Genomic DNA, 9,638 nt, shown 5'->3' with positions numbered 1-9,638 from the left:
CTGTCTGCCTTGCTTTACTTAGAGAAACACCCCCACAGTCCATCCACATTGTGGCAAGTGGCAGGGTTTGAGAGCCCACTTAGAAGGTGGTGGAGGCAATTTAAAGGGTGAGATTTCTTTTTCCTTCTGGGGATGACAGTCCTTCCTTGTGCGGGAGAGACTCATGGCTTGGCTCAGACAGGTTCTAATGGCACTGGGCATTCTGTTGAATTACTTTTGAATCGTGGTTTCTTATCAGTTCACGCAGTAGTCTGTTCTGGACACACATTTCCTCTTTTACAAACTCAACCAGCTCTGCAGGCACCGTCTGCCCCCCCCATAAAACTCACTTACACCAACAGAAGTCTGCTTCAACCCAACCTTTTCCCCTGCTGCCCATCAACTTGGGGATTTCTGTCTCAATTTCTTCATGCATAAATGAGGATGTTAAGAGCGCATGTACCTCACAGAATTATAGGATGATTAAGTGAAAAGTTGTAATGACTAGCTCATGGTGCAGGGATGTATGTGGGATTTCTTTCTAGTTGATTTTCTGAATCCTAAAGTGTGTGTGTGTGTGTGTGTGTGTGTGTGTGTGTGTGTGAATAACAAGCATACACTTTGTGCATCTGGTTTGTTAGCTAGCTAGTTATTGGGCTTTGTTCTGGTTCAAGGCACTGGTGGTCATACCATACTATCTTGCTCTGAATCCTAGATCAGCAAGTTATAGTCCTCTAACTAAATGAACATTAGCTTTTTAAAAAGATTTTATTTTTTTAAATTTGAGATGCAGAGAGAGAACATGAGCTGGGGGGAGAGGGGCAGAGGGAGAGGAAGAGTGAGAAGCAGACTCTCCGCTGATCAGGGAGCCTGATGCAGGACTCGATCCCAGGACCCTGGGATCATGACCTGAGCTGAAGGCAGATGCTTAACTGACTGAGCCCCCCAGGTGCCCCTGAGCATTACTTTTTAACATCAGTAAAACTGAAATGTTAATCATACCTCCTTCAAAATTAATGCACATAAGAATTAATTCAAGATACAGATGTAATGAAAAGAAGGGGCACATGCACCCCAATGTTCATAGCAGCCATGTCCACAACAGCCAAACTGTGGAAGGAGTTGAGATGCTCTTCAGCGGATGAATGGATAAAGAAGATGTGGTCCACATGTACAGTGGAATATCACTCAGCCATCAGAAAGTATGGATACCCCCCCCATTTGCATCAACATGGATGGGACTGGAGGGGATTATTTGGAGTGAAGTAAGTAAAGCAGAGAAAGTTAAAATCATATGATTTCACTCATATGTGGAGCATAAGAAATAGCATGGGGGACATTAGGAGAAGGAAGGGAAAATAAAGGGGGAGAATCAGAGTGGGAGACAAACCATGGGAGACTATGGACTCTGGGAAACAAACTAAGGGTTTTCGAGGGGAAGTAGGTGGGGGAATGGGTTGGCCTAGTGATGGGTACTAAAGAGGGCACAGATTGCAGGGAGCATTGGGTGTTATACACAAACAATGAATCATGGAACACGGCATCAAAAACTAACAATATATTGTATGGTGACTAACATAACATAAAAAAAAAAAAACACAAACCAAACCAAACCAAACCAAACCAAAGAACAAAACAACAACAAAAAAGAATTAATACAAAATAAGTCAAACAAATACACATTTAAACGTCAACACGAATCAACACCATCGACTGTAGAATGACCATTGACCGTTATGATGGATTTTAGTTAACAGACTGTGGATGGATCTTAATATACTTGGTGTGAAGGCAGGGGGTGGCTAATTAGAGCTAATCAGTGATTCTCAACCAGGGGTGATATGACCTACCACCCAGGGGACATTTGACAATGTTTGGAGACATCTCTGGTTGTCAAAACAGGAGGGTGGTATTGACATCTAGGGAGAGGGGTCCAAAGGTGCTGGCAAACATCCCACAGAGGCGTGCGTTGGTCTCCTCAAAGGGGGCAAGGAATCACCCATCTCAAAATGTGGATGGTGTGGAAGTTGGAAACCATGATCTAGACGGTCTAGGACAGAGACTGCACCTTAGAACTGCCTGGGAGAGTGTGAAGACCCCTGCTTCCCAGAAGCCCACCCCAGACCGATTCAATTAGGATCCCTGAAAGAGGCCCCAGACAATTTCAATGTGGGTCCCGTTTTAAAGATTGAAAACCACCCCTTGGTAATCATAGTGGGAGCCCTTCCACGCTGGAAAGGAAGATCTGCCCTACCCAGGGTCCCGCTGGCCTGTCGTGGAACGTGGGCCAACAGAGAGTAATTTTTGTTGGAGATTTTGTTTGCATAGAATACCCTTGGGCTGCAAGGACGCTGATCCCAAGAGAGGTGAGTGCCAGTTCTAATTTTCTTTTAACTTACGATATTTTTCCTTCCCTTTATCTGAGTATGGTTGACACACAATACTATATCAGTTTCAGATGTACGACAGAGATCTACAAGTCATACACTATGCCGTGCTCGGACTGTATCGCTGACATAGTGCAGCCCTTGTACCTGTTTAAGTGAACAGCAGTGCTTGGTTGGGTCTCTACCACAGAACTTTTCAAGATTAATGGGGTGGCCAGAGGATTTTAGAAGGATTTTTGAGGTCCTCCAGCTGAAGTGTCCAAGTATGAGAAAGCAGATTTGGAACAGATGGCTGCCAGTGATTCCAGATGTATTTTTTTTCATACATTATTTGAAGTGTCCGCTGAGGTGTTATCCTGTGAAATCCACCCATTTTAAGGAAACAGTTTTTTTTTTTTTTTTTAAGGAAACAGTTTTTTAAGGAGACTTACGGAGCTGTGCAACCGTACCCACAAACCAACGTGAGAACTTCTGCCTCACCCCAAGGGCACCTGCATGCCCAGGCATGGTGTCCTTGGGTTGCCATGGTCACTGTGGACAGGGCACCCTGCCTGGGAGCCTCCGTCTTCCCTCTGTAATCTGGGGCAACTCCTTGATTTCCAAAGACTGGTGTGGCGTCAGCTGTTTCTCTAGACTGAAGGACCGCCATGTGCTCATGCAATTTAGGGGTATTTCCCCCCCAAATACCTGTGGTGACAGCATGAGAGGCGGGCTGCTGCTAATCATGCGTGTGGCACCAACAATTCTGCAGTTGCAGGGCACAGCTTTGCTTTACGCTGCATCCAGGACCGAAACCCTTGGGCTAGGCAGGCTCAGGGCAGATTGAAGCCTGGTCTTCCTCCTGTGTCACTGACCCTTCTCTAAAACAAAGGCCTGCCCTCCAGGCTGGGGTCCGACCAACCCTGAGCCCATGGGGATTCGGCTCCTCAGCCAACCCACTGGCTGTCCTTTCTCCAAGGCTGCCTCTCAAGGGTTACTTTTATCTGACTCTGCACATTCCCAGCTTCCCAGCCGCTGACCCCCTAATTTTCCACGCTCATTCCTTCTGGGGTGGGGTAACCTCTCACATGTGGCAACACCAAGGGTGTGTCTGCTGCTATGATCAGAGGGCATCTCACCCAGGGAAGGAGGCTCTGTGTTGGCAAGGCTCCACTCGAGGCTCTTTCCCGCACAAGTTCCCAGAAAATGCAGCTGGTCTGAAGGCCACACTTGGGGAACCACAGCCCTAGGCCTCAGATGCACCATGAGAAGCACAGATAATAGAATTTACCCCATCGGCTGATGCAAGGATTAAATGGGATCTACAGAAGAGCCTATAATGGTCCTCAGCAGACGGAAAATACTCAGACGTTAATGATCATCATAGCTCCTTAAAAAGACAGGGATTACAGAAACATGTGAAGGAAACTGTCCAGTCAGAGGGGTTACATTTATAAGGTAAACACACAATGCAGTCATATTTTGCCCTTTGCTGAATTCTGTCACTTTTTCTTGCATTAGAATACAATTTTATTTTAATTTAAATTCAATTAGCTAACATATAGTACATCCTTAGTTTTTGATGTGATGATCAATGAATGATTCATTAATTGCCTATAACACCCCGTGCTCATCGCAACACATGCTCTCCTCAATGCCCATCACCCGGTTACCCCATTCCCTCCCCACCCACCTCTGTGACCCTCAGTTTGTTTCCTGGAGTCCAGAGTCTCTCATGGTTTGTCTCCCTCTCTGATTCTGTCACTTCTGAGTCAAAAAGCTATGCTAATTTCCTCTAAATTTTTGGAAAATGTGTTTGCATTTCTTTGTGCATTTCTGTGTATGTACATATAAATCTCTAGCTGTTTATACACATTAATATCAACCATCATAATTTTTAAAAAAGATTTTATTTACTTGACAGAGAAAGAGAGAGAGAGCAACACCACAAGCAGGGGGAGTAACAAGGCAGAGGGAAAAGCAGGCTCCTGGCTGAGCAGGGAGCCTGATGAAAGGTTCAATCCCAGGATCCTGGGATCATGACCTCAGCTGAAGGCAGACACTCAATGGGTGAACTGCCCAGGCACCCCATATCATTAGGCTCCTAATTTGCATTTCCCTCAGTTCTAAAGGGGTTGAATGCCTTTTCTGTGTGCTTATTGGTCATTCCCTTTTTTTGAGGTGCTTTTTCCAATTTTCTGATTTCTTCCATGGAGTTTTATTTTGTTTTAACACACACTCGCTGCAGTTCCTTACATGTGTTACATTCCTTCTGAAAACATATATTTCAAAATATATGTATTTGAGTGCATAGCCTCCCGGCTTGTAGCTTGCTACTGTCCTTTTAGCTTTCATGCTTTTTTCTTTCTTTTTTTGGATAAACCTAAGGTCCCCATTTATTTTATTTATTTATTTATTTATTTATTTATTTACTTATTTATTACTTATTTATTTACTTATTTATTATTTTTGTTTTTTTAAACTTAATTTTTTTCAGTGTTCCAAGATTCATTGTTTATGCACCACACCCAGTGCTCCATGCAATACGTGCCCTCCTGAATACCCACCACCAGGCTCACACATCCCCCCACCCTCTCCCCTCCCAAACCCTCAGTTTGTTTCTCAGAGTCCACAGTCTCTCATGGTTCATCTCCCCTTCCGATTCCCCCCAACTCCCTTCTTCTCTCCAGCTCCCCATGTCCCCATGTTATTCCTTATGCTCCACAAATAAGTGAAACCATATAATTGACTCTCTCTGCTTGACTTATTTCACTCAGCATAATCTCCTTCAGTCCCGTCCATGTTGCTACAAAAGTTGGGTATTCATCCTTTCTGATGGAGGCCTAATACTCCATAGTGTATATGGACCACATCTTCCTTATCCATTCATCTGTTGAAGGCATCTTGTAAGGTCCCCACTTAAAATCAAATTTGGGTGATCAGTTTTTACCTTTACAGTTGCTACATTACCTTAATTATTTCCAAGAATGGGGATACTCTTTATTTTTCTTTTTTATGGGCTTTATTGACTTACCTCTCACAACTGAGACTATAATCAGGCTCTGATTCATTGTGTGTGCTGTGAGGCAGGGATCCGAGTTTATTTTTTGTGTGGACACACAACTGATGCAGCACCGTCTATGGAGGACGGCTCTTTCCTGTGGCTCTGTTGCAGTATGATGCTGACCGTGCATCTCCAGCGAGCTAGTCATTCTGTCTCATGGGTCCTTTTTGTACCTTACACTGGTTTCCTTTCTTCTGCTCTAAGTTATAGTAAATCTTTGCCAGGGTCAGTACTAGGGTAGAGGAAGAGTGTGTCACCATGTCTCCTCCCAGTCTGGGCCCTCATGTTTATCTTGGAGTGACTTCCAACTCTTTTTAAAAAAAATTTTAATTTTTTAAATTTCTTTTCAGTGTACCAGAATTCATTGTTTATGCACCACACCCAGTGCTCCATGCAAAATGTGCCCTCCATAATACCCACCACCAGGCTCACCCAACTTCCCACCCCCTGCCCCTTCCAACTCTTGTTTCTCTGCCCATGGCTTTATATCTTTGCATTTCCACATAAACTTGAAACTTACATACATGAATTTGTGTATTTTACATCTTTTCATTTCCACATAAACTTGAAACCTAACAAGTAGATAAATCTACAGAAACAGAATGTAGATTAGTGGTAGACAGAGCCCAGGTAAGGGGGAATGGGCAGTGACTACTTCATGCGTCTGGGTATCTTTGCGGGTGATGGAAATGTTCTGGAACAAGACAGAGGTGGTGGGTGCACAACACTGTGAATGTTTCCAAGGGTGAATCGTACACTTTAAACTGGTTAAATATTTTATGCATATCTTTACCATGATAAAGACGAAATAGACTGAAGATATTTCAAGTTCTCTTAATCTACAGTAGTATGATCTACAAAGTACAGATAACCCTGTGGGTCAAGCTTTCCCCCGTGGGTTATTTTCCAAAGTGCACAAGTGGAAAAAAGATTGGATGACTGGAAGCTGGGGGAAGCCAAAGGGGACTTCCTGGTTAGAAAAGCCAGGTGGGTGGGGCGCCTAGGTGGATCAGTGGGTTAAGCCTCTGCCTTTGGCTCAGGTCATGATCTCAGGGTCCTGGGATCCGGCTCTCTGCTCGGCAGGGAGCCTGCTTCCCCCCCTCCCCCGCCTGCTTCTCTGCCTCCTTGTGATCTCTCTCTCTCTCTCTCTCTGTCAAATAAATAAATAAAATAAAAAAATAAAAAAATAAAAAATAAATAAATAAATAAATAAAAATAAATTGAAAAAGAAAAAGAAAAGCCAGGTGGGTCAGCACTGTCTTAGGCTGCTGTTTGATAGTGTGCAAGATAACTTCCTGTTCTTGGTGTTTCTCATTTCTGGCCCTTTACAAAGTGTATTTTCATTTTTCTTTTTTTTTTTTAATTTAATTTTATTTATTTATTTATTTAAACATATAATATATTTTTATCCCCAGGGGTACAGGTCTGTGAATCGCCAGGTTTACACATTTCACAGCACTCACCATAGCACATACCCTCCCCAATGTCCATAACCCCACCCCCCCTCTCCCAGCCCCCCTTCCCCCATCAACCCTCTGTTTTGTGAGATTAAGAGTCACTTATGGTTTGTCTCCCTCCCAATCCCATCTTGTTTCATTTACTCTTCTCCTACCCCCTTAACCCCCCATGTTGCATCTTCTCTCCCTCATATCAGGGAGATCATATGATAGTTGTCTTTCTCCGATTGACTTATTTCGCTAAGCATGATACCCTCTAGTTCCATCCACGTCGTCACAAATGGCAAGATTTCATTTCTTTTGATGGCTGCATAGTATTCCATTGTGTATATATACCACATCTTCTTTATCCATTCATCTGTTGATGGACATCTAGGTTCTTTCCATAGTTTGGCTATTGTAGACATTGCTGCTATAAACATTCGGGTGCACGTACCCCTTCGAATCACTACGTTTGTATCTTTAGGATAAATACCTAGTAGTGCAATTGCTGGGTCATAGAGAAGTTCTATTTTCAACATTTTGAGGAACCTCCATGCTGTTTTCCAGAGTGGTTGCACCAGCTTGCATTCCCACCAACAGTGTAGGAGGGTTCCCCTTTCTCCGCATCCTCGCCAGCATCTGTCATTTCCTGACTTGTTAATTTTAGCCATTCTGACTGGTGTGAGGTGATATCTCATTGTGGTTTTGATTTGTATTTCCCTGATGCCGAGTGATGTGGAGCACTTTTTCATGTGTCTGTTGGCCATCTGGATGTCTTCTTTGCAGAAATGTCTGTTCATGTCCTCTGCCCATTTCTTGATTGGATTATTTGTTCTTTGGGTGTTGAGTTTGCTAAGTTCTTTATAGATTTTGGACACTAGCCCTTTATCTGATATGTCATTTGCAAATATCTTCTCCCATTCTGTCAGTTGTCTTTTGGTTTTGTTAACTGTTTCCTTTGCTGTGCAAAAGCTTTTGATCTTGATAAAATCCCAATAGTTCATTTTTGCCCTTGCTTCCCTTGCCTTTGGCGATGTTCCTAGGAAGATGTTGCTGCGGCTGAGGTCGAAGAGGTTGCTGCCTGTGTTCTCCTCAAGGATTTTGATGGATTCCTTTCTCACATTGAGATCCTTCATCCATTTTGAGTCTATTTTCGTGTGTGGTGTAAGGAAATGATCCAATTTCATTTTTCTGCATGTGGCTGTCCAATTTTCCCAACACCATTTATTGAAGAGGCTGTCTTTTTTCCATTGGACATTCTTTCCTGCTTTGTCGAAGATTAGTTGACCATAGAGTTGAGGGTCTATTTCTGGGCTCTCTATTCTGTTCCATTGATCTATGTGTCTGTTTTTGTGCCAGTACCATGCTGTCTTGATGATGACAGCTTTGTAATAGAGCTTGAAGTCCGGAATTGTGATGCCACCAACTTTGGCTTTCTTTTTCAATATTCCTTTGGCTATTCGAGGTCTTTTCTGGTTCCATATAAATTTTAGGATTATTTGTTCAATTTCTTTGAAAAAAATGGATGGTACTTTGATAGGAATTGCATTAAATGTGTAGATTGCTTTAGGTAGCATAGACATTTTCACAATATTTATTCTTCCAATCCAGGAGCATGGAACATTTTTCCATTTCTTTGTGTCTTCCTCAGTTTCTTTCATGAGTACTTTATAGTTTTCTGAGTATAGATTCTTAGTCTATTTGGTTAGGTTTATTCCTAGGTATCTTATAGTTTTGGGTGCAATTGTAAATGGGATTGACTCCTTAATTTCTCTTTCTTCTGTCTTGCTGTTGGTGTAGAGAAATGCAACTGATTTCTGTGCATTGATTTTATATCCTGACACTTTACTGAATTCCTGGACAAGTTCTAGCAGTTTTGGAGTGGAGTCTTTTGGGTTTTCCACATATAGTATCATATCATCTGCCAAGAGTGATAGTTTGACTTCTTCTTTGCCGATACGGATGCCTTTAATTTCCTTTTGTTGTCTGATTGCTGAGGCTAGGAATCTAGTACTATGTTGAATAGCAGTGGTGATAATGGACATCCCTGCCGTGTTCCTGACCTTAGCGGAAAGGCTTTCAGTTTTTCTCCATTGAGAATGATATTTGCGGTGGGTTTTTCATAGATGGCTTTGATAATATTGAGGTATGTGCCCTCTATCCCTACACTTTGAAGAGTTTTGATCAGGAAGGGATGCTGTACTTTGTCAAATGCTTTTTCAGCATCTATTGAAAGTATCATATGGTTCTTGTTCTTTCTTTTATTGGTGTGTTGTATCGCATTGATTGATTTGTGGATGTTGAACCAACCTTGCAGCCCTGGAATAAATCCCACTTGGTCGTGGTGAATAATCCTTTTAATGTACTGTTGAATCCTATTGGCTAGTATTTTGGTGAGAATTTTTGCATCTGTGTTCATCAAGGATATTGGTCTGTAGTTCTCTTTTTTGATGGGATCCTTGTCTGGTTTTGGGATCAAGGTGATGCTGGCCTCATAAAATGAGTTTGGAAGTTTTCCTTCCATTTCTATTTTTTGGAACAGTTTCAGGAGAATAGGAATTAGTTCTTCTTTAAATGTTTGGTAGAATTCCCCCGGGAAGCCATCTGGCCCTGGGCTTTTGTTTGTTTGGAGATTTTTGATGACTGTTTCAATCTCCTTACTGGTTATGGGTCTGTTCAGGCTTTCTATTTCTTCCTGGTTCAGTTGTGGTAGTTTAGATGTCTCTAGGAATGCATCCATTTCTTCCAGATTGTCAAATTTGCTGGCGTAGAGTTGCTCATAGTATGTTC

Source organism: Enhydra lutris, unplaced genomic scaffold, assembly GCF_002288905.1.
Source record: "Enhydra lutris kenyoni isolate GAN:26980312 unplaced genomic scaffold, ASM228890v2 scaffoldscaffold147, whole genome shotgun sequence".
NCBI classification, from domain to species: domain Eukaryota; kingdom Metazoa; phylum Chordata; class Mammalia; order Carnivora; family Mustelidae; genus Enhydra; species Enhydra lutris.
The sequence above is the reverse complement of the archived record's forward strand: the minus strand, read 5'-3'. Positions refer to the sequence as shown.